Source organism: Ambystoma mexicanum, chromosome 5q (genome assembly GCF_040938575.1).
Source record: "Ambystoma mexicanum isolate Mex_15411 chromosome 5q, UKY_AmexF1_1, whole genome shotgun sequence".
NCBI classification, from domain to species: domain Eukaryota; kingdom Metazoa; phylum Chordata; class Amphibia; order Caudata; family Ambystomatidae; genus Ambystoma; species Ambystoma mexicanum.
In genome coordinates, this window is record NC_090933.1 from 751,674,180 (window position 1) to 751,700,176 (window position 25,997).

The following is a 25,997-nucleotide window of genomic DNA, read 5'->3' on the forward strand; positions in this document are numbered from 1 at the left end:
CCTCCACTCTCCGCCCTCTGCAACTTATCCAGAACAGAACTGCGAGACTTGTCCTTGGCCTCAAGCGGGCCCTTTTTATTTATTATTTATTATTTATTATTTTATTACGCTACTTACCTTGTACTGCACTTCCCCCCCACCTCCTCTCCTTGCACTTTCTCCTTTTCCCCTTACCTCTGCACTTGCGCGATCTGAATGACACCTGGCCTAGTAGGATCGTTTGTCTGTCTTCCCCTTGTTCCCCTCCCTCCCTGCCTCGTCGCGCCTTGAAACACTTGTGTATAGGCGCGTTACAAATACCATATCATATCATATCATACTTTTACGGAAGCACCTCAAAACCTTTGCTTCTGCTTTCTCTCTCCCTCTCCCCTGCTACAACTGGTCCACTGTCTGCGATCTCGGTCCAGGGCCCTTCCACTCTCCACCTGCACTCCCTGTCAACCCCTGCACTGGGGGACTGTCTCAGTATCCTACAGCCCCCCTTGACGTATAAAACCCAGTTGCACTGTCCTAGCTATGAAATAATTTCCAGACCTAATATATAAAATGAATCATTTTAATAAAGATCTGATGGTGAGACTAATTTCCTTTTTTTATGTTTTTCAAATAGATACATCGTCCATTATTGTCTGTGTCACGAGTACCAGACACCGGCGGATGGCTTCTATAATCGCCAGTTGCTTCTCCGCGTGAACAACGTTAGCACCCTGACCATTTTGTGGGACGATCGCCAAGTACAAGTATGCCCTTACGCGGTACTAACGGCTAGATGCAACATACAGACCGTTGTGGTGCCCTAGTGCCTCGTTGTTGGAATAGCCATGCGATTATCAGTGCGACCGAAGAGCTTATTTTATCGTAAACCAACACCATGTCTACTGCACACGAACATCGCTTGCCTCAAGACGAAATATTTTGGATCGAGAGCAAATAAAAATTCATTTATCTAAGACCCTGTGTACAGCAAAGGAACATCGTGTGCCTCGAAACGAACTTTTCGGAACGTGAACAAATAAAAATGCAAATCGCTGAATATTCTCAAAACATTTGATGTCAAATAAATGTACTTTACCAAATTTACAATCTTGCGGTTTAATTTAAAAGTACAGTTTCATATTCCCAATTGTGGCGCGCTGTGTTGTTTGAGCTCATCTGTGTTGATTTCCTGGTTCTGTGTGGAGTCGCGTAGAAGACGCCTGGGCGCGTTTGCCTACGCAGCTCAGTCACGTCACGGATAGAGGCGGGGAATATGAATGTTTTGATCAAGTCTGTTTCAGGGGCGGGGGATTTGATTTAGTGCCGCAAAAGCAGGTGAGCCAGGGCGATGCGGCAAGTGATAGGATTATCATAAAATGGCGGCTGATTTCGAGTGCGTTAATGGACGAAAAGTCGGGTAAGGTCCATAGGAAAGTTTTCTACGATCGACCGAGTTATGCTTAAAAACACATGGCCGAACCGTAGGGACAATAAAAAAAAAGTCCCGGAACTCTCCTTTAAGGAGATGGGGGAGCTGATTCCACCGCTCATTGCTTGACAGGATCATAATTGAGGGACCAAATAAGGGTTTTCTGACCAAGCCATCACAACCCCGAGGTATTTTACATGCTGAGGTGCCCATTTTAATCCAAACATATTTCTTGGTGCCGTTATGTTTCCATTTAATGGGAAGATCTGCGACTTGGACTTATTCAGATGTAGTCCGGAATGTTTTCCCAACTCATGAACTGCAGCCAGTATCCTTTGCAGATATTTCTCAGGATCTCTGACATACATCATGATGTTGTTTGTGTACAGCATCATGAGCTCTAACTGCCCAGCGATGGTTATGCCAGCACGGGAATGTCGAGATCTCATGAGATCTGCTAGGGGCTCTATCACCAGCGCGAACAACAAAGGGGATAGCGGACATCCCTGCCTAGTGCCACCTGCCAGTGCCAGTATTGGTGAGAGGACCCCATTCGCACACACTCTGGCATCCCCTCCCCGTCGGTTGCACACATCTGCACTGCACCCCCTGGCAACCCTTGCACTCTGTGGCTGTTTCTGTGTCCCTACAGCCCCCTACTAGCACTTGATACCTGATGACTGCACTTACCTTTCCACCTGCCACCAGCTGGCCGTGTTTCTTATTTATTGTTCCTATTTATTGTTTCTATTTATTTACTGTTATCCTTTGTACTGTACTTCCCTCCCGCTTCCCCTCACACTTTCTCCTCCCTACCTCCCCTGCACTTGCGTGATCTCAATGTCACCTGCCCTAGTAAAATCGTTGACTCCCGTTGGCTTCCCTCTGTTCCCCTCCCTTGCCTCGTCGCGCCTTGAAACACTTGCGTATAGGCGCATTATAAATGCCATATCATATGGACATGTATATAAAATTTGCACCCATTTAACACAATTTGGTCCGAACCCATAATTGTGTAGAACCCTAAACAAGAAGGGCCAACATACTGTGTTGAATGCTTTTTGCATGTCGAGAGACACAGCAACCCCCTCAACATCATTCGGGATCTGCAACATTATATTATATAACCAGGGAATATTGAATGCTGTCGACCTCCCCTGCAGAAACCCCGCATTGGTCCTCATGCACCATGTAGGGCATGAGCGGATTGAGTCTAGAAGCTAGTATTTTCACAAATACTTTTGCATCAGTGTTTATTAATGACAATTAATATGGCCGATATGATTCACAGTCCTCTGAGGGCTTCCCCGGCTTTGATAACAGACTAATGACAGCCTCACGCACTGACTGTGGAAGAACCCCAGCTTCCTATGCCTCCGTCCACACCAATAACAGCCACGGAGCGAGCACATCTATACATTCTTTGTAAAATTCGGCACCAAGACCATCCAAACCAGGGGCTTTCACACTTGATAAGCCTCTAATTGCCTTCTTAATCTCACTTAGGGTTATGGGTTCCTTGAGTGTAGCCGGAGCTTCAGCTGAAAGGAGCGTAGTGGGTATTTTAGCTAGATACTCATATATCTCGTCATCTGTAGCCACACCTTTGGGTGAATATAGGTTTTGTAAAGTCATAAAACACCTTGCTCACTTCTTCCTTTCTATTGACCACCACGCCATCTGTTCTGGTTATGCGTGGAATATTGGTAGTGCCCCTTTCAAAACTGACTGTCTGCGCCAGTAGTCTGCCCGGTCTCTACTGTTCCCTGTAATGTCAAAATAGCGCAATTCTCTGTCTGCTGCCTCTGGATATCCAGCCAATTGTGTTTTAATAATATCTTTGCTAATATGTGGTGAGGGGTTCTCAACATACTCTGCCTGTAGCTGTGCCAGTTCGCCCTCGCACCTTTTAAACTCTGTCCTGATATCCCGTGGTACACCAAATTCAGTTGACATTGCCACCCCCCGCATGTATACTTTAAATGCCTGCCAGAGGATAGCCTGTGCGCTTACTGATCCCTCATTGTTTTTAAAGTAACTATCTATATGTTGTGCTATGCTAGTCCGGAAGACTTTGTCTGTCACAGACGTGGCCTTTAACCGCCATTGCAGCCGTTGGGGTGCACCCTCGGGAGTACTAAATGAGTGCAACACTGGGGAGTGGTCTGACAGAGTCATGGGCAGTATGCGACAATCAGTCACCCAATTCACTGACCTGCGGGATATCAGCCAGTAATCGATATGTGAGTGCAAACGTGAAACTGTGTTGCGCACCATGGAGTGTTAACCAAAAGTCCTTCATGTATGGTGAGTGCTGCATTTGTTGGGCTGCGGGGTATGGTGGACGTGCGATCAAGATGTACATCTAAATTGTATTGAAATCACTGCCACAAGTTATCACTGCAGCAGGATACCTGTCGCATTTCTGGAATAAAGCCTCATAAAACTCTGGATCGTCAACATTCGGATCATATACATTCATCAAGAGTATTTCCACACTGACCACTGTCCTATGAACAATCACAAATCGGCCACAGTCATCGCATTCACTTGCATAATGCGTGAATGGCAAGGACCGATGCACCAGTATCATAACCCCTGGTGCCCTAGTAGAATATGAAGTATAATAATGCTGATCACACCAGCCGGGGCCCACCTTACGTGCCTGATGTTCCAGCAAGTGTGTTCCTTGCTAAAACAGAAGTTTGGCCCCCTGTCCATTTATGTATGCCATCACTTTACGCATCTTCATGGGGACACCCAAACAATGAACATTCCAGCACAATAGCATAACATCAGTCGGGTCGTGGCCTGCCACCTCTTACCACGCTCATCCAGACCTCCCACACAACTATGAACCATCCCTTGACCAAGGCATAATATGCAATGTTTAATCTGTGCATTCTTTGAACTTTTTCACCCAAACTCCCCCCAACCCATCTTCCCCCTCCCTCATAGGACCCCAAACTTCGATGAGGTTTTGCCCTGTATCCTCCCCCTCCCCTCCCCAACTCTGTTCAACAGTCACTTGCACTCACGGGGGGGGGGGGCTGTTTCCATAATGAGCGAGATCCCAGTTTTGACATTGTCTCGTCTTGGCTAGATTAGAAATGTAACCATAGTGATTCAACATACATTACCATAAACACATAAAACTTGACATAGTTTGGGTGTGGAACACATGTAGTATCCAAAATCAGGTCACCTCTGATGCCTGCCCATCCAGCAAGGGTATGTTCGCCTCCATAAATGATGCAGCCTCTTCGGGAAACGTGAAAAAGTAAGTTTTATTATTGTGCTGTAGATGCAGTCTAGCAGGGTATAGCATAACATAGGGGATTTTACATTACCTCAATAGCTCTTTGTCCCCCAAACATGAACGTCTCTCCTGCTGCACTGCCAGTGTATAGTCTGGGAATATATGGATTATGCTGGAGCCCTTCAACTCCTGCTTGTCTCGTGCAACCCTCAATGTTAAATCCCTGTCCCGGTAGTTCATGAGGCATGCTAGGATTGGTCAGGGGAATCCGCCTGGGCTCTGTTTTGCCATCAGTGCCCTGTGTGCACGCTCCACTTCAAACATTGGAGACCAGCCAGGATACCCCAGCAGATCTCTCAGTAGTTCTTCCGTCGCCATCTCCATAGTGCCTTTCAGGGCGTCCTCTGGGACCCCTATAATTCGAACATTATTACGCCTTGATCTCACCTCCAGATCCTCACACTTCATCTTTGCGCTGCCCAGATCTATAGCCATTGCTGTCACTATCCCCTGAAACAACACTATGGTGTTCCACTGTACTGATCTGTGTCTCCGTTTTCGTTATACGTTGAGTTGTTTTCTGAAGCTGCACCCAGATCATAGTGAGATTGATGGTAATGCCATCTGCTTGGTGTTAATGGAAGCAAATCCCTGCTGCATGATGGCCATGACTCCATGCAGACCAACAGGCGCCACCGTATCTGCCGCCTCTGCTTGATCCATGTCACTTGACCCCTTTCCCACCTCCTCCGCTTGCCTTCAAGTGGGTCTGGTAAACTTGTCCATTGTGGCACTTTTTTTGGGGCCTGCACCTTTAGGCATGGCACTGCACTATCCAGTCCTCCCTCTCAGCACTCTGTTCTGCGTAGCAAGTGTCTTTAGAATAAGCAAATTATTTAATGCACTGGCCAGAGAGGCCACGACTTTGTTTCAGGTCCCTTTGTGAGAACCCATCAACCTTCTACCACCATGCACTAACCACATCCGAGGGTCTTGTAGCAGGCCCCGCTGGTCTCAATTCTTTTAAGTATTCCCTGCCGGATGTGCTTTCACAAAGGCCACCAGTACAATCCCCTGGAGGTCTGCTCACCCCCCAGCCCCAATGAGTCCAGTGAAGATAATGAGTGGATGAAGGAAGCAGGTATGTGGCAATCCACTAGTCAATATTTCTCACACCTATATCCTGCAGCCCTTCTAATGGATACTCATCCATCAGTGGGGAGAGAGCAACGCCTGTTGCCACAGAGGAGGCTTGTGTCCCAGGGGTGGGGCAGTAGAGCAGCCGCTCCTGTAGTGCACTGTGTCCCTCCACTTGACTGTTTGTATGCTGTTTGCTGGGATATGATATCAAAGCAGGGGGGCCACCAGGACTGGGAGAGGCCTCTTGCAAATAGCATGTGAAAGGGTGGGGGGAAGCAACAGCACAAATGCCTATTCAATCCCTTCAGGCCAACACAGCTCCGGCCAGCACCCACCTGCTTGCTGGAGTCCAGATCGGCCTCAATGAGGAGAGCTCCTGGGTGCAACCCAGCTGCTGAGGCAGCACATGCCTTAGGCTGCTCGCGTCTCTTGGAACTGTTCCTCGTTGACAATATCTGCAGCCCTTTATTGTGGACTGCCGCTCTTATCTCCTCGGCACCTCACAATGCATGGTTATCCGCATCGGGCGGTTCTGCACGTGGCCTCGCCCCCACCAAGGCTCTTATAATACAGCAGGTGTTATCCAGGCCCGCTGTTGTGTGTCCACTGCCCGGGGGGGGGGTGACCAGAGAACCCTGCATCGCACTGCGTGCCTGTGACGCAGCGGGTGTCACCATAGCCCGCCGTGACATGTGAATGTTAAATGACCTTTCAGTGGTCTCCTCTGATCCTGATGCTGCCCGCACCACCAGGCCACCGTCTCCCTGGCAACGGTGTAGGCACAGCCCTGGGGGTCTAGAGCTCCCCTCCCTTCACATATCTGTAATGTGGCAGGCTCCTCCTCTGCCCGCCACGACTTTCCACAGCTCCAGGGGGCAACTGACAGCTTCCCTCTTAATAAATTATTCATGCCGCAGCGGGTGCTACCACAGCCCGCTGTGACATGTTCTCCTCTTTCTTGGCAGTCAGCACTCCCGCTTTCTCACAGCCCTCGGCCGTCCGTCTGCTAGTGTCCACAGCCACAGCGTTCTCTTCACGCCGCCGCAGTCTCTGCCTCCACAGGGAAGGCCGCCCAGAATTTGCACCACAGCTTGCTCCGACCAGGCCCCAGCAGTCTTCACACCGGGACTCAGTGTTTCTCCAGGCAATCAGCTTGGCATCAGGGCTAGTAATGTCCACGATCCTCACTCAGCTATTCCATTAGTTTCCAGCCGATCACGCCTCAATAACCAGTAGCATCCTGCCAAGGATCCCAATGCTCATACAGAGCTCACACGGAAGCAGCCATCTTGCTGGCCAGGCAACAGCACCCACCACCCCATTTCAACAATTTAGACCAGTGGTGCGCCCTGTTTATGGTATCAAATGCCTTTGTAAGATCTATCCAGGTGCAGAACAAGGTAGGGTCCCCTTGAAAAAAGAGCTGGTAGTCACAGTACTGATGACAATTCCATTTAAGGAGCTAGACAAGCCCTTCTGAAATCAAACTTGATGCTTGGATAGAATAGCCTTTGCTTCAGCCCAGGACTCAAAGTCCCTCAACAGCACCCGAACATATTTTGCTGTCATGCTCAACCCGGTTATAGACTGATTTGCATCAGATACTGTTCACTGGCGAGCTCTCCCGCTGACACTAATGAGTAGGACTGCACTCTGCAAAATGCTCATGCTCCATCGGTTCCTGGATGTGCTACAGAACGCCCCATGTCCGATCCCCACATCCCTTTTTGCCAAGAAAGAGGCTTCCCCTTGCGTAATCTGCCATGGAGAAGACAGCCATGCATTGCCCTTAGAACGCTGCAACATTTGGTATGGGATGGAGGCCTGGGGCTTCTGTGCCTGCGAAGATACTACTGGGCAGCCCAAATCGGTGTGGTCAATGACTGGATACATGGGGATCTGCATCTTCCACACATGGCAATTGAAAAGGGATGGATGGGAGAGATAATGCTGAGACAAGTACTCTATGGGAATGGGCCCAAGTGGAGGGACGCCCCCCCAAATGATACGTCACACTCAGCAGACATGAGCCACCTCACATCAATATATAGGCTGGGGGAATAAACCTACGCTGGATCAACCTCTGTGGAGCAACGCACACCTGCCAGAAATATGCAAGTTAGGTCACTTCAAGAACTGGGAAAGACATGGGATAAGCGTTTTGGCGGAACTGGTACAGGTGGGACAGCTAGCTCTGGTCGAGTCCCCGCAGGCAATACACGGGCTCCCCAGATCTGAACATTACTGGTATATTCAGTTGGCACATGCCATTAGGTCTCACATCCTGGCCCTGGCGGAAGTTCCCAAGTGTTCACCCATAGAAGCAATATCTTTCCTGACCACATTGCTGCGAATGTCACATACAGGTATTGTTGGCATTTGGTCCCAGGAGCTGTCCCGGCTTAAGGATAGCTGGGTAGCAGACATCGGCCCACTGGAGCTGGAAGAATGGGTGGAGGCACTTATGTTCCCAAGGGAGGTAGGAATAGAGGCCAGGCTCTGCCTTATCCAATACAAGGTACTATACTGGGTATACCATTCTAGAACGGCCCTTATTCTGTGAGGAGTGATAGATTAGGACAATTGCCTGGTGTGCGGGATGGAAGGGGGCTTCTTTTTTCACATGTAGAGGGAATGTGTGCGAATACAGGCATTTTGGGGTAAGTGTCTTAGCAGATTGTTTAGGATCCTAGGCTCCCAGGTCTGAGTGATCCCAAACTGGCACTATTAGGTACATGGCGCAAGACAGGGTTTACTAAATATAAAAAATGCTTATATCAACCTCACTGGGGCTAGCTAAAAGGCTTATTGCAGCACTATGTGGTTCACTGACCTATCCACGATTAAGCCAGTAGTCTGTCGAAGTAGAGAGATGCATGAACTTAGAGAGGCGAATATACAATGCCAGGGGTTTCTCCTAAAAGTTCCAAGAAGTATGGGGCGGACGGGAAGGGGTGGGGTGAGGCATGCGGTTGGGTTACCCTTGTTGGGCTTCGGTGCTGCCATCTGTGCTGACTCCTCTAGCTGTTTGTTGTGATGTTTATTATACATCACATGAATAATTCCGAACCATGTTGTACATAGTTCTGTAACCATGACAGCAGCTTCCTGTATGGTTCCAGAATATTGATGGAACCATACACGAAGATGCGTTAGAAGATGAAGGTCGGCCTACATGGGGGCTCCTCCCAATAAACAAGAAATCACACAAATCAAATGCTCAGTGTGGTTTAATAATTCGTAGAATTATTCATAACATTTGGCGACAAGCAATCCTGGGGAGGGAGTCCCCGGTGCGGCAGTAAGCAGATTGATGACTTCAAGAGTACGTCCTGAGTGCTGTAATCAGCCAAGACCCACAGGAAGGCTGTAACCCAGTTCAGGCAAGTGAACGTGGGGAGAGCGGCGTGCATCGAAAACATTTTTGAACTGAAATATCAATCTGAATAACTTACGGTTGCTCTGCATCTTTTCAACGCGGCGCGAGACTGCCTACGAGTGGACTTCAGAGTAAAGCACCCACGTGCGTGGAATACGTGCCGCCATCTTTGAGGATACGGCGGTTTTTCCGATCCGACGAACGCTACGCAGAGGGAGTGTGTTACGCGTGTTGTCAGAAGGTGCGGGATATGATATGCACATTGGTATGCAAGTGTTGCTGTGCATGATTCTCAGCCCCAACTAGTGCAATGAACACACGCCCACAGGGACGCACGTCGAATGTGAAAGGTTATTATACACCCAAGGTTTGAAGTGCAATACGGGAGTCCGTGGGCCTGATTGTGAATGGATTTAAGCACGCTCAGTAAATGACACGCACATGAGGGTTACAACGTTGGAAATGGCAATGTGTGAACTTCAGTAAAAAAAAAAGAAAAATTATATTTGCAAGAGAACTCAGTATAACGCATCAACTGTGAGTCAAAGGGTGTATTCAGTTGCCAAAGAGAACTCAGTATAATGCATCAACTGTGAGTCAAAGGGTGTATTCAGTTGCCAGTGGGCAAGCTACTATTGCTAACAGTATTGAGTTACCAGGAAGATTGGGTGGCCAATACACAGTTATTAATACCAATATTGTTGCCCACATACCAATATGCAAAACATAGAGGCTCCAGTGAAATTCCTGGCGCTACCAGGGGATCTGGTGTGTCCCTAGGAACAATGGCTGGACACTTTTCAAGTATATTTGAGAGCAATAGGGGGGGTCTAAGTTCAACGATGATTTGAAAGAGGCTACACTTCTCAACTGCATAGGTGCGGAGGCACTTAGAATTTTCAGGAACTTACCAGAATTGGACCACACGGATGTGGTTTTGGGTGGTGAGTCCTCGAGTGGAGCCAGGAAGTATGATGTGGCAATTACCAAACTGAATAAGCACTTTGGGAACAAAACCAACATTGTGTTGGAACGTTACAGATTTTTTTCGAGAAAACAAAACAAAGGAGAAAGCATTGATGCCTACATTGCTGCCTTGAGAGGTTTGTTGGCCATATGTAATTTCACAGGAGTGGCGGAAGAATATTTGAGAGATCAGCTAGTGTTGCGTGTGGCTGATCCTCGTATACAACAGCGCTTGTGGCAAGCGAAGAATCCCACGTTGGATCAAGCAATTGAAATAGCTAGGTCCATTGAACTTGGCGAGAAATGCATGAAGGAAGTCCAGAGCAGGATAGACAATGCAGAAATAAAGTTGGTTAGAGAGACGACAGATGGACAACATGGCAGTGATGAAGACTTGATTGCTATGGTCAAGAGAATAGTTAAGTCTGACATGGGTGCTGGATCCAGACAGGAGAGGGACAGCACATACAGAACAGCCAACAAGTGTTTCAAATGTGGTCGATTTAAACATGTGAATCCAGAGAAGGACTGTCCTGCGACATCAGCTGAGTGTTACAAGTGTGGACTGATAGGTCATTTTGGTAACGTATGTCGCAGCAACAGAGGCAGAGGTAGGTTCAATGCCCGATATACAAGGAGTTATGGTCGGCAAAGCAGAGGTAGAGGTACTGTCACGTCGAGCATAAAAGCTTTGGAGGAAATTGGTGGTCCAAGTAGTCTTTTGCCGATCACTGATAGATTTGAGGAGGAAGTGCAGATACTTGCTTTTACGCCAAATGAAAGTGGTTTAGGTCCGTGGGTGCCAATGGAAATAAATGGGATAACATTGCAGGTTATGGTGGACACAGGTTCTCCATACACTATGGTAGACGTGGATACATATGTGAACATATTGAAAAAGAAAATGGAGGATTTGCAAGTGACAAAAATTAAAGCAACTGTATATGGCAAAACTCCCATCAACATAGTTGGGTATGATTGGGTACATTTGAACTTTGAAGGCAGGAAGACATACTGAAGATTATATGTTGATGAAAATGGATTTTCTATTGTAGGATGGTGGGAACAAGCGTCATTGAAGATTCGAATACATCCGGGCGAGAATGTGCCCATTCTGTGCATAAATCAAGAGAGCTGCAGTACATCAGAGAATTCGGCTAAAAGTTTCCCCAAGGTCTTCAATGATAGCATTGGGATCCTTAAAGGTTTTAAGCATCGAATCATACTGAAAAAAGGAGCAAATCCTGTTGTACACAAAGTTAGGAATATACCCATTGGCACCAGAGAAGCGTTGAAAAGTGAACTGGAGAAGTTAAGCATGCAGGACATCATTGAACCCATTGAAAGCTCCGAATGGTTGTCTCCTATTGTCATTGTCAAGAAACCTGATGGATCAATCAGAATGTGTGTAGACCTGAGAGATCTAAATGCCAAAATCTGGGTGGATAGCCATCCACTACCAAATATAGGAGAAATGTTGACCACGATGAAGCCAGCGAAATTTTTCACCACACTTGACCTATCGTCGGCTTACCACCAAGTAGTATTAGACGAAGGATCCAGGCATTTAACATCATTTATAACACCATTGGGGCGTTCAGATATAAAAGGATGCCTTTTGGTTTGGCTTCTGCAGCTGCAGTATTTCAGAGACTAATGCATCATTTCTTTGATGGTTTGCAAGGGGTCCACTATTTCCAAGATGACATTTTGATATCTGCAATGTCGGAAGAAGAACATGATGCTAAGTTGTTAGGTGTGCTCCAAGTGATACAACAGAAAGGTATGACACTCAAAATTGAGAAATGCAAGATAAAGAAAGATGAAGTAACCTATTTAGGTCATCACATTAATGCTGATGGTATAAAACCCAAAGAGTCATTGGTTGATACCATTCTTAAGATACCTGATACAGTCAATAAAGATCAACTCCGAAGTTTTTTAGCCCTGAGTACCTCTCTTCCAGGTGATTAGTTAGGCCATTAAGGCCATGCGCCCTAGAAGAGGAGGCCTCAGTGACCAAATCTACATATCCTCGGATAGATTTAGTTACCAGGAAACAACATCTGACAGATCAGATTGGTTTGTGAGGCCTGTGAAGAATTAATAATGGACCAGAAGGTTTGTGAGTTGAGGGTTGAGAGTCACAGGATACTACATGCGTTTAAAGGGTGAGACGCCGATGGTCAATGCGTAAGGGCAGCGACGCATGGGGTATTTCGGCAGGTCCTGCCTCCACTCAGACTCGATATGTGGACGAACAATGATGTACCGAACTATTGCTTTAACTGCTGTGCCTGGGATGTTGTGGGCTGTATCCTCCTGTAAGGAAACCAAGCAGTGGCATGTGTTTGCCTGTTATGTTGTTGTCTTTAAAAACAATAAAATCGTGATATAAAAAAGAAAACATTGCTGTCGGTATCGGGAAGGTCGATTGGACGGTAGTGAGAAGGATCCACCCAAACACCCTTCTTATAAATAGGAATTACAATTGCCAGACTTCAAGAATCAGTCAGACGCTTTTCTTTCAGGATCTCCTTAAACAAGGACCCTTGCCCACAATACAATGTCAGATTTTATGATCTGATTAGTTAGGCCATTAAGGCCATGCGCCCTTGAAGAGGAGGCCTCCGTGACCAAATTGACATATCCTCGGATAGATTTAGTTACCAGGAAACAACATATGACAGATCAGATTGGTTTGTGAGGCCTGTGAAGAATTAATAATGGACCAGAAGGTTTGTGAGTTTGAAGCGTAAACCACCTTCAGCATCGCTTCCCCATCTTTTTGCAGGCGTAAATATTTATTAGATCTAAACCAGTTTTTATAATCATTACGCAGGCTCCTCACTCCAATTATTTTGTCAGAGGGACTTATGAGAGAAGTTTGCAAGGCTCTAATAGCGCCTCAGATCTATTTTTCCGCTCCCTCGTGGCTTCATCAAAGGAATGGAAATGATGAACTTCCACTTGGCTGTAACTGAACATGGACAGTTCAAATTCGAGATAAAGTCTATGAAGCTTGAGCGATTACACAGAATTCTCAACTCAATCTCCGAAGAGGAGGAAACAAAGGAAACAGAGGAGTGGAGAAAATGATTTAGCCTTGAACCACCCCCCTTAAACCTCACTACTCTCTTTTGACCGTTGTTGACCTGTACTAGCCAAATATGGCATTTCGACAGAGAAACTGCACACAGTGCGAAAGATCCAATCAGCATATTATGATTGCCAGAGCCCAAATCTATAATATGGAACTTTCTACAATTCCCGAACCATTCTCTGGTAAAAAAAAAATAATCAATGGTTGAGCCCCGAGTACCTCTCTTCCAGGTGAAAGCAGGGAGAACATCCCCTCTATGCTCCCTTTGCCCATCATCAACCCCCATTCTGATAGGAAGGACTACCATTGACTGCCAGTTGCTGTAGGCTCTTTAATATAGGAGCTCGTCCTATTACAGGACCAAATGCATTGTGAGTTAAGGTCCCTCATTAGGATTGTTCCCACTGGATCAAATATACAATTAATTCTCAACAACAAATCGGAAAGGGAAGACAGGAAGACTGACAGGCTGGAACAGGAGGGATGTTTATCACCACTGTAGGGATTGAAGAGGCAATCCCTCTTAAATCAATTTTCACTGCCAGGATACCAAGTACTTCACAGCAGACTCGTTCAATTCTTTACTGCAATCAGGAGGCCACTGACAGGGCGACCTTCAACATGATTTATTGTTAGTTGTTCAACAACGGAAAACCCATCAATATCAAATGGAAGGGTTAGCCAGGTCTCCTGAAACACTACCAGATTGAAATTTCCAAAAATATCCTCCCTGTTTATAACATTTTTAACTGGAAACCCTCGTATTCCAAGCTATGGTATAAAACTCATTGCTGACTAAAGTGAATCCTCCACAACACCCAGTTTTTCAAATATATGTGTTAAAATGTCATACAAGAGACTCCAAACCCTAGACTTGGCTACCGTTTGGAAGTCTCCTGATTGGCCCTTTCTGCACCCCCTTATATTTTTGGAAGCGCTAATGACTGACAACATGGCAAAACCACCACGATTAGTGTGCATATTCATATAATACACTTCCTTATCCGGAGGAGTTAAAGGAGTGCTCAAGACCTCATAACACTGAGCTAATAAATCATTAGTGGCAGCCAAAATAGAATTAGCCTCGACACAGGTCTTCAAACACATTTCAACCACAAAAGTTTATTTTACAGTAAGAGCACAAAAACATTCTATATCAGAGGAAGGCAAAAAATACAAATCAGCCACTTCCTTGGAGATGGAGAGAATTACACTTCGATTGAGTGGTTTGGATTCTTTACCACTTACTGATCGTCTCATCCAAACCCTGGGAATAGCAAAGGGCAAAATAGAGATTGGGGATCCCTGCAACCCAGAATCATTATTTCCAGATATATGATAAGCATGTGTACACATATCACCAGAGCAAACACAGTCCTTATTCAGAGTAGATCTGTCCTGCTCGACAGTTGCAAGATGTCTTGTGGGCAAGGTTTTGGACACATAAACCAACGTTTCTTGAGCGGAACTTGATTTCTTCCCACGATAAAATATGGGTTCCCATTTAGTACTTGGTTGAATTGTATCAGTATGCATCCCTATAGTAATAGTAGATTTCTCTTTACTTAGGTGCTGATTGTCTATAGTGTTTTGAGAACATTGTGTGGATGACTCTCGACCTGGGGCCTTAGATGTTAACTGGGGCACGTCTTCAAGCATTTGGGATGCAGGACTCTTAGATGCTGGCAAATCCATAGGTTTAGTTCTTCAGCCATCATTGGCTGGAAATGTAATTCGATATCTTCCGAGCCTTCTGATGTTTAGGCTTTTGCTGTGCTTGAGATTCGGAAGTAACCTGGGAGATCTCAGAGGGGGGATTCTTGTTACTCGATTTTCTTATTTTGGTTTTGTTATTAGGTTTCTTATATCCAGCCACATACATTGCATTATGGGCAGAATTCTGAACAGTACATACAGTCCCAATGTCCTCCACCGTGGGAGCCACACAGGTCTGGTTAAGACTAATAAATTCCTCCAAAACTGACTCAGATAAAGGAGTATCATCCAAGTATTGGACAGACCCCACCTCACAAACATGTTCAGATCTCACATCACCCTGGCCAAGAGAGAAGGTGTTCTCCCTCAGGAGAGAAATGTTATTAATCAAGGACTCCAAAGACTGGGCCATAGTAGCACAAGTCAGTTTCAAATTAGACAGGTTGGTGGCCTGATGTTGGATTCACAGGGTTAGACATTGCCAGGAGCCGGGAGCTATTTAGCTTCTGGCTATAGCCAAGCGTAGCCTGGTTAGCTTGAAACAAATAGCTACCAGGATCTACATTTGACTCCTGGGGAAAGTGGTTCCATACAAACCGTGCTATGTGATATTAGCTGTGCATGTTTCGCTATGTATACAATAGACAATAAATAACACACTTAAAGTACATTTAGAGCATATTGGATATTATAAAATGGACAAAAAGAGTTTGCTTTTTGCGCAAAGGTAGATTTGCTGTGCATTCTGTACTAGCTCCTGGTTCCCCAGAGGTATCTCCTGCCTAAATAGTTATGCCTGATACCTAGCAGCTGCTTTTTTCTCCTGGTCAATAAATCTCAGTTTCAATCCTGTATTCCTATCTTTAAGTCTTTTAAAATGTCAGCCATATTATCATTTATAGCAGACCTCAGGCCCACCATAGAATAGTCACAGCTGGAGACCTCCATTGTTAGCTCCAAGAGAATTTGCAAATGGACCTGGACTTCCGCCTTCTGAAGTTCAAAAACATTAACTAGGGAATTTAAGACAAAATTCATTCAAAGCTGTTAAAGTTTCATCACCAACCACCTTATTGGAATCAATTTGTCCAAAGAGAGCGAGTGCCGATTTTGAATCTCCAACCCATGCGATAGAGAATTTGCCAGAATAGGACTCAACACAGGGCAATTAGACAAGGCACTGTGAAGTTTTTCAGTTAAAATAGATCCAGAATGATCATTACACGTCCTTACAATTGGCTTTTCAATCAGTTGGGGACCCGAAAATAAAATATTTAATTCCTTTACTCTCCATGCAAGTTTCATTAGCACCCAAGCTCCTGCATTTACATTTTCCTAAAGAATTGTCATCTTTATGGAGGTAGATGTGAGCGTATATTCTAAGTGTTTCTCAAAAACACACTGGGCATCCTTAGATGGAGCCGATGTTGGAAGACCCACACCCTCAATGGTAAAAACTGAGACGCATGAGCAAGAAGGGACTTGATAGTCAATTATTAACTGAGGCTGATAACCCTCAACTGATAATGATTTAAACATACTGCAGGGCAGTTGAACAGACTGAGACCCACAGAAGATTAAATCATCCATTTCTGGCACTTTCACATCGTCCCACATCAGACCGCTCCTCAAGTTGTATCCATAAGACATGTTCCTTCTTCCCCAATGGATGGGGCAGTCTCAATTCCAAAGCTCAAAGGGCAGTCAGCCCCACTGTCACTGTGGAAAAAGCCCAAAGCAAAGACACTTGGATGTTTAAGAAGAAATCGGAGCGGCACACAGTTCAGAGATGGCTACGGCTCAAGGGGCAGTATGCCCTGCAGTCGCTGCAGCCACTATGGGTAAAAGAAAAAGTCAATAGTTAAGCTGATCCCAAATACTGAGCAACTAAATGCTAGAAAGTCTTAACGAGGAGCATTCCTGGAGAGGAGAAAAGATTAAATAAGGGTAAACAGAGGGTGGGACACTTAACCACTGTTCAGTTGCAGAGAGGAAGGGCAGGCTGCGATCCACTCTGCCCCTCACCCATCTCAAGTCAATAATGTGCAGTTCTGCAAATACCAGCCTCACTCATTGCACTCGCTCACCGTAGACTTGCCGTAGACTGCCAGGCTGCGATACACCTAACACACACACCTATGTGAACGCTCCGCGTTGGAGGATGAGGTTAAGTATTGGAAGGTGCTCAGGGCGTGGTTTGGCGGCCATGCGATTGGCAGCAGCACCTCAGCGCTACTGCATGATCCTGCACGCAGATACGACAAGCTGGCCTGTTCCGTAACAAAACTTTATGAAAATGCTTAATACAAGTGCCCGAAGGTCTAAAGAACACCAGGCACCAGAAACAGAGAGAGAAATTAACATAAAAAGACCTGAAGCAACTACTGTGCCAACTACTGTGCCAAAAAACAAAATGGCGGGCGCAAGCTGCCAGGCCCGCTGGTGAGTGCCCAATGCGACAGCACAGTAGGGAGAGCCGGAGAGAGGAGAAGAGGCGAGTGACGGTGCGAGTAAGCATAACGCGAGCACCGGGAGTGAGACTGGCAGTGTCACCAGCAGGCAAAGTAAGTCCCCAGGGCCCTGAGGAAGCAGTTGGTGGACCGGATTGCCACTGAAGAGAGACGCGACTCCGACATATGGGGACAGGGCGCATGAAAAGGTGAACCGTTACAGCAATCCATCATGTGAGTGGAGGGGCCTGAGGAGAGGCGGCAACGAGATCGGGGTGAGGGCGGAAGAGCCGGAGCAGAACGCGGGGTCCCCTGCCCCCTGGCCCGCTTCGAGACTACAGCTCACACAGAACAGCAGGAGGACTCGCCGCGTCTGGCATCCCAGCAACGAGCAGGCAGGGCGAGGAGCTGTACCCGGAATGGAGGAGGGCGACCGATGCCCCTGACCACGCAGAGAAACCATGCAGCAGCCCAATAAGAAGCTCCAGACATCAAGGGCTGAGGTGGGAACAGGGCACATGCACAGAGAGTGCCGGGGAGATTGCCTGTTGGTTGATGGTCAAACGCTCAGAGAAGAGGCGGAAGCCTGAACACGGTGGCCGAGGAGCCCCTGCGACCAGAACCATGGCGCATTGGGCATCGGAAGGGGCAGGAGAAACAACCATCAGCAGCAACACTGCCGGAGAGCGAGACAGCGAGGGCCTTGCAGGATCGAACCCAAAGGCCACCATTAGTCACTACATACAAACATTGGCTGTATCAATGAGCAGATCACACTAGGCCAGTGTAACGCTTACCTTGTCTCTGCAGGAGCATAAATGATCAAAACCCCTGTTGATCTGCTATACTGGTTTTTTAGGGTTTTCCGTGCTGTCATAAAAGAGAGAGAAAACAGGAATGGGGAACTGTAATCAATATAAATGGTAATTCTACTAGGGCTCTCCCCTGCTTCCCCACCCTGACTGGCTCCCCCGTTTTACTTCTAAGGCCCACACTCTCCTCACCTGTGTTTTGTTGTTTGGGAGCTCTCCGTCCTGCTTTCAGGCAGGGGTGCGTAGGTGTTGAGGCTTAGAGGACAATGATGCTGTTAAACGTGTAATCCTTTGAAGGTGTCTTCATGTTTAAAAAGAAGTCTTTAATCAGAAAAAGGGGACTGTTGCCTCAGAGAACAAATGTTCTGTGGATGGTGAGATCTCTCTTGATGACTTTAATAATTCTCTTTTTGTTTTGCAGGTTTTCAGAAGAAAGAACTTTCACTGAAGAACTCGGGCGTTGTCAATGTAAAAATCATGAAGCGTTCTCCTGAGGAATGTAGGCGTGCTTGCGTTAGTGAAAGCGCACAAAACGGAGTGCCTTCGGTATCCAGCTATGGGTTTTCTCTTGTGGCAAGTTTGCACACGTAATAGTGTAAGGCGTGCGGCACAACATGTATAAGCTTTGAAACTATAGCTTTTGTCTGTGAAGCGCTGCATTGGAATATGAGGAAAACGCTTGTCGGAGCTTCAGGTACGTATTTCCATATAGTTATTTTTCTTATTCTATAATGTCCGTTAATTAATTATGCTACCTTGTCTTTGCAGGTTTTCGGAGGTCGGAAGATCTCAGAATGAAGCTGCGGCCGTGGACTGAACTGCAGACTACGAATGAAGGAGTCACCTGCCGGAGGACTGCGGCTGAAGAAAACGTTGGTCAGGTAATATAAACTCTGTGGTTTGTAAATATTCTGTGAGCGATTCAAGTACTTAAGATGACTTTCTGTTTTATTCTGCAGGTTCTGTGAGCTAAGCGCCGGTAGGCTTACATCACTGTCAGCGGAACTAACGCGAAGTGTGCGTTACTGCAGAGGCGGGCTTTTATGGCCTTCTATGCCCAATGTCTGGGTCTCTATGATAACTTAAATGGTGACCCACAGGTCGGTCATCTTAGGGTGATTAGGACACTATTGAATTTCTATGGGAGTCCATGGTTACCTTGATACTGGGGAATGTGAGAATGCCATGTTTGCCATGCTAAAACTCATCTAGAGCCTACAGATCTGTACAAAGAATCCCTCCTGGCCCGGACTACTGAACCTAAAGCAGAAATCATGGAAGTGATCATGACAATCGATCAATTTATATTATCGGAGATGCAGGCCATAACGAGGGACTGGTCTGGACTGACAAGGAGGGTGAGGAGCAAACCACTGTAACTTTCACGTGTAAACGGCCTGAGCCCAGCAAACGGCAGACACGAACCTACGCATGAGGTAAGGGGGAGAAGAGGCCGACACCCAGACAGTGCAATGGCAGGGCAGATCACTCCCAGCCATGCCGGCACACACGTAACATGGCAGCTCCATGCAGCGTCTAGGTATATGAAGGGGAGAGGGAATTAACTATAGGAGGAGTATGTTTATATACCGTGCCACACTGGCTGGTCAGACGCAGCCACCATTAGCTGCAAAAAGCTCGCCCACATTGGGGGGAAATAATGCCTAGCCAGCTCTTCTAAACAGCACGTCCTCAACGTGCAAGAGCACAACCCACCAACACATAACAGTGGCACGGCAGGCCACAATAAGAAAACTGTCCAGGTCTGTCAAGGGAGGTGAGGGGCAAACCGTTATAACTCTTAGGACTGTGCCACAGCTGCGTCAATGGTAGGTGCAAATCCACGCACAAGGCAAGGGGGTGAGGGTAGTGCGTTTGCCACATTGATAGAGCAATAGTGGAGTAGATTACTCCCAGCCTGTGCCGGCACATAAGAAATCATACCAACTCCCAGTACCGGCCAGGGAAGAGAAGGGGAGTACAGATAAATTGTAGCAGGAGGCCACTCAAATACTGCGCCACAACAACAGCAATGACAGACGTAAAGAGGAGAAACTTGGGGACCTGACACAGGTGCACAGGAATACAACAATAGAGGGCACCGGAAGAATCAGCAGCTGGAATGGAGGGAGAGTGCGGCAGGGAATGAAGCCACGCCGGCCCATAAGAAGTGGGAAGCAGCCATCAGTAAAGGGAGCCACGCCGAGTGAGGCAGCCCCAAGGGATGGAGGGGAGAGAAGTGTGGCATTGAGGTAGAGACACCTCGGTGGCCCGTGGCCAGGCGGGGCCTGGCGATGTTCGGTGCCCCCTCGGGACTCGGGCGAGGTCTGGGGGAGAGCTGGGGCCGGCTCCATTGCAGAGCAGGAGCGAAGAGCAAGGAGGCCCGGAGCGCCCAGAGGCAGAAGACGGCCTGGGTCGGGAGGGAGGGCGGAGCAGGGAAGAGCACCTGTCCCTCCTGGAGGGTGCCCCAGTGGATTTCCTGCTGCGGGCAGTCACCAGAGGTAAGGAGCATGAGCAGGAACCTCCATCCACACAGCCCGGTCTCCCCAAGTGACATAAGGAAGAGGGAGCACCCCGAGAGGCAACAGGGGGCTGCACAGGGGGCAGAAAGGAGAGGACTAGCCCATCAAGAGCATGAGGACGGTGAAGAGCTGGTCCCCCCCACTGCAAGCCTTGACTGGAAGAGGGGGGCACCTGAGGAAGTCTGGGCCCTGGAGGAGATCCCGCCAACCAGCTGCAGGAATAGCCCCGCAATATAAAAAGTAAAGCGCATGCTTAGCTGTGGCCACAGGGAGGGGGCGAGGAGTGGTCCCACAGCAACTCAGGTGGGGCTACGGATGAGCGGCATCTGCCCCAACAAGCTTGTTGGTGGGGGAAGGAGAGGCCCATCTGGAGAGTTGGGCCCCAGCCAGGACTTTACAGAGTAGAGAGAGGATCACGGGGAGACAGACCCCAGCCCCCTAAAAGACAAGGGAGTGCAGGGGAGCGAGACGATCAGCGCGAAGAGTGGATTTCATCCAAGGAGGGGTTACCTCTGCCCAGAGAAGATGTCCAAGTCTAGAGGGAAAGACCTGCCCCCACCCCCAAAGGGCACTTCCTACTGCACCTCCTCAGAGGTACTCTGCCTTTCCTCTCCTTCCCCCAGAAGCTCATGGTCTCCGAAGCTCTGGTTCTCTCTAGGTTGGACTACTGTAACAGCCTCTTTCTAAATCTACCTGCCTCTACTCTCCGCCCTCTGCAACTAATCCAGAATAGGACTGCGAGACTTGTCCTTGGCCTCAAGCCCTGGGATCGTATCTCTTCTGCTCTGAAATCTCTCCATTGGCTCCCAGTGGATGCAAGGATTAAATTCAAAACCCTCTGCATTGTCCACAAGGCTTTCTGGGGCCTGGGTCCAAAATACCTTCAGCTATCCCTCCGTAAATACCTCCCCTCTCGAGCTCTATGCTCCTCTACCTCTAACTCCCTCAGGGTCAGTCGTTTTTCAAAGAAATGCGCTGGGGCTAGATCTCTGTCTTCAGCTGGGGCCTCCCACTGGAAAAGCCTCCCTACCACTCTAAAACTAGAGGAGAACCATCTCCGGTTCTGGAAGAACCTCAAGACCTTCCTCTTTGCTTCTGCCTTTTCTCCCCCTCTCCCATGCTGATCTGTTCTCTCTTGGCACTGTGCACCTGGCCACCCTCTGTCCTCCAGGCCTAGGTACCTGCTCGCCCTGCCACCCTCCCGCACTGCCTCTGGGCCACCCCTTGCACTAGGGTCTGTATCTGTACCCGTACAGTCCCCCCCCTTTTTCTTCCTGCACTTATCAGAACTACCATGTCTGCTTCCTTAAACCCAGCACTTGCCACTTGCTAACTGCACTACCACTGTTTGTTGCCTTTATTATTTATTTATTTATTATTATTTATCTGTTTCTCCTTTGCTCCACACTTTCCACTTCTCCCCCCTTCCATGCACTTTTCCCCTCCCCCTCTCCCATGCACTTGCGCGTTCTCAATGTCACTGGGCCTAGTAAGATCGTTGTTTTGTTCTCCCCTGTTCCCCTCCCTTGCCTTGTCGCGCTCCGAAACACTTGTGTACGAGCGCGATAGAAATGAAATTTCAATATCAATATCACTAAGAAAGGGATGGATTCTGGACTGCAGAAGTTATGGGGTAAGGCGGTGCCCTCCCTTTCGGGAGACACGCTGGACCAGGAACGGGGGGATCAGGGATCCATGTTGGATAAGGAGGCGCCGACAGACCAGTCAGTTACGCATTCTCTCCTAAAACAATTTTTCACAGAGTTTGCCGACAATATTGCAGACACTGTCCAACATCAGATGACAATGATGAGGGAAGATCTCCCCTCTGCTCATCAAGAAATAAAGCAGGACATCAACAAGGTGGAGGAGCGAGTTGATATAAACAAAAGGACCATCCAAGAGCTCACGGAGGACGCTAGGAAGACCGAGACTTGGGTGGAGAAGTTGACAACTGCCACCCACAACCTAGAAGTCCAGACAGAGGACCTGGAAAATGGGTCCAGAAGATCAGACATTTGGGTTAAAAATGTCCCGGAAGAAGTACTGGACAAGGACCTGGAGACGATGATGAAGGGCGTTTTGGTGGACCTTCTGGAGGCGGAAGAGACAAGGGAAGTGAGGATAGATAGGATACACAGAGTGGGCCCGCAGAGGAGGGAACCCCAGGGACGTTTTGGCGGCCTTACAGGACTACAAATCCAAGGAGCAGATACTACAACAGGCTAGGAAGGCTAAACAAATATCCTATAACGGTTTGGAACTACTACCATTCCAAGACGTGTCCCAGACAACGCTGCTAAAAAGAAGGCATATGGCTCCGATCACCCAGACTCTCAGACAGAAAGATATCCGTTACAGATGGAAATTTCCGTTTGGCCTTTTATTTGAATGGCAGGGTAGACAACACAGGATAACCACGATGGAGGGAGCGAAGATTTTTGGGATAGAGGATGAAAGTTTGGAGCCAAGATCACTGAACAGAAAGGAACAACGGCAACGCAAAAGTTGGGAGTGGTCCGCGGTTGTCAAACCAAGAAGGGGCAAAATGGGGGAATACTACCCCCATCTGCGAAAGGAGGAGGGGGAAAAGCAGAGGCCAGTTAACCCCGAACTGGAGGGAGTCGCACAAGGGTATAGTTGGGGCCCAGGAAAACACAAAGCCTGGGGAGGGAGTCTTTAGTATACATTAGAGAGGGCTCTGGGGTGAGGGGGGGCCATGGGATCTGACACTGGTAGGGTGGACCCGGCTGGGGCTCTGGGTAGGTCGAGAAGACAACTCAATCCCTGCAGGGGTCGGTCGGGGGGGCCAGAGGCTGGTTGAGTTTCTCTAGCCATGGAGAGGGGGGGAGGAGACACGGGAGTTGAGGGAGGGGTGGAGGGGAGGGAGAACCCGACCGATAGGATGGAAGGAGCCAGACGGGCAGGAGACTAAATGACTCTTCAGGAAACGCATATACAGAAGCGAGATAGGGACCGCCTAAGAGGGCAGGGGTTCCTCATTATCATGCAATCACTAGACAAGACAAAGAAGTCAGGGGTTTTAATAGGCCTATGGGCCAACCTCCAACCTGGTTCTGGTGATTACAGACAGTGATAGGGACGCACAGGGGAGATACAATGCGGCTAATGTGAAAGGGAGGCGAGAGGGCTTCACTATCGCAACTATATATGTGTATAGGCGCGTTATAAATGCCATATCATATCATATCATATACGCCCCAAACAAGGGTCAAGACGCCTTTATACAAAGTATGCTGGGGAGGCTGGAGAAATGTGCGAAAGGCCCCATAATTCTGTCAGGAGATTTTAATATGGCATGGGCCCCAGGAAAAGATAGACCCTCAACCACAAGAGGGAACCAAAGGTCCCCCTCGAAAGAGCTGAAGGACAAGGTGGAGAAGTTAACTCTAATAGACGTCTGGAGAGAGAGAAAGAGGAAGACAGGGAGGGGTTCATGTTCTAATACCATGTTTATTGTACATCATTGAGGATAGACTACATATAGACCTCCAGGAAACTGCTGAGTCGGTGAGGCAAATTGAGGTGGGGGCGATTTCTCTATCTGACCATATTAGCGTCTGCATACCTAGAAGGCCGGGTCACACAGGTCTATGGAAATGGAGCTACCCGGGTTATTTGTTCAAAACGAGACCTTATGAAGTGACCTGGAGGAGGAGATAAAGAACTTCTTCGTTGAAAATAAGGCAGGGGAAGAAGTTGGCACAAGTGAGATGGGGCGCCTTTAAGGTCACCATCAGGGGTAGAACCATAGTGATTAAATCTCAAAGGGAGAGGGAGCTAAGGCTAGAGGAAATGAAGACATTACCTTGGAGGGGAAATTGAAGGAGATAACAGAACAAATGGCCCAGGGGGAAGAGGGGTAGTGGGGCCACGAGGAAGGAACATAGAGCAATCATGGCCCAGTTGAAGATAATACAGAGTAGGGCTGCCGAGAGGGCCCTGGCGTTCCTGAAGCAGAAGTACTATATTAAGGCCAACAGAGCAGACAGGCTCCTGGCGAGAATTCTCAGGAATTCTCAGGAAGATACTACACAGACCTATACGCCTCAGCCAACCCTTCAGGTCCGCGGTTGTCAAACCAAGAAGGGGCAAAATGGGGGAATACTACCCCCATCTGCGAAAGGAGGAGGGGGAAAAGCAGAGGCCAGTTAACCCCGAACTGGAGGGAGTCGCACAAGGGTATAGTTGGGGCCCAGGAAAACACAAAGCCTGGGGAGGGAGTCTTTAGTATACATTAGAGAGGGCTCTGGGGTGAGGGGGGGCCATGGGATCTGACACTGGTAGGGTGGACCCGGCTGGGGCTCTGGGTAGGTCGAGAAGACAACTCAATCCCTGCAGGGGTCGGTCGGGGGGGCCAGAGGCTGGTTGAGTTTCTCTAGCCATGGAGAGGGGGGGAGGAGACACAGGAGTTGAGGGAGGGGTGGAGGGGAGGGAGAACCCGACCGATAGGATGGAAGGAGCCAGACGGGCAGGAGACTAAATCACTCTTGAGGAAACGCATATACAGAAGCGAGATAGGGACCGCCTAAGAGGGCAGGGGTTCCCCATTATCATGCAATCACTAGACAAGACAAAGAAGTCAGGGGTTTTAATAGGCCAACCTCCAACCTGGTTCTGGTGATTACAGACAGTGATAGGGACGCACAGGGGAGATACAATGCGGCTAATGTGAAAGGGAGGGGAGAGGGCTTCACTATCGCAACTATATATGTGTATAGGCGCGTTATAAATGCCATATCATATCATATCATATACGCCCCAAACAAGGGTCAAGGCGCCTTTATACAAAGTATGCTGGGGAGGCTGGAGAAATGTGCGAAAGGCCCCATAATTCTGTCAGGAGATTTTAATATGGCATGGGCCCCAGGAAAAGATAGACCCTCAACCACAAGAGGGAACCAAAGGTCCCCCTCGAAAGAGCTGAAGGACAAGGTGGAGAAGTTAACTCTAATAGACGTCTGGAGAAAGAGGAAGACAGGGAGGGGTTCACGTTCTAATACCATGTTTATTGTACATCATTGAGGATAGACTACATATAGACCTCCAGGAAACTGCTGAGTCGGTGAGGCAAATTGAGGTGGGGGCAATTTCTCTATCTGACCATATTAGCGTCTGCATACCTAGAAGGCCGGGTCACACAGGTCTATGGAAATGGAGCTACCCGGGTTATTTGTTCAAAACGAGACCTTATGAAGTGACCTGGAGGAGGAGATAAAGA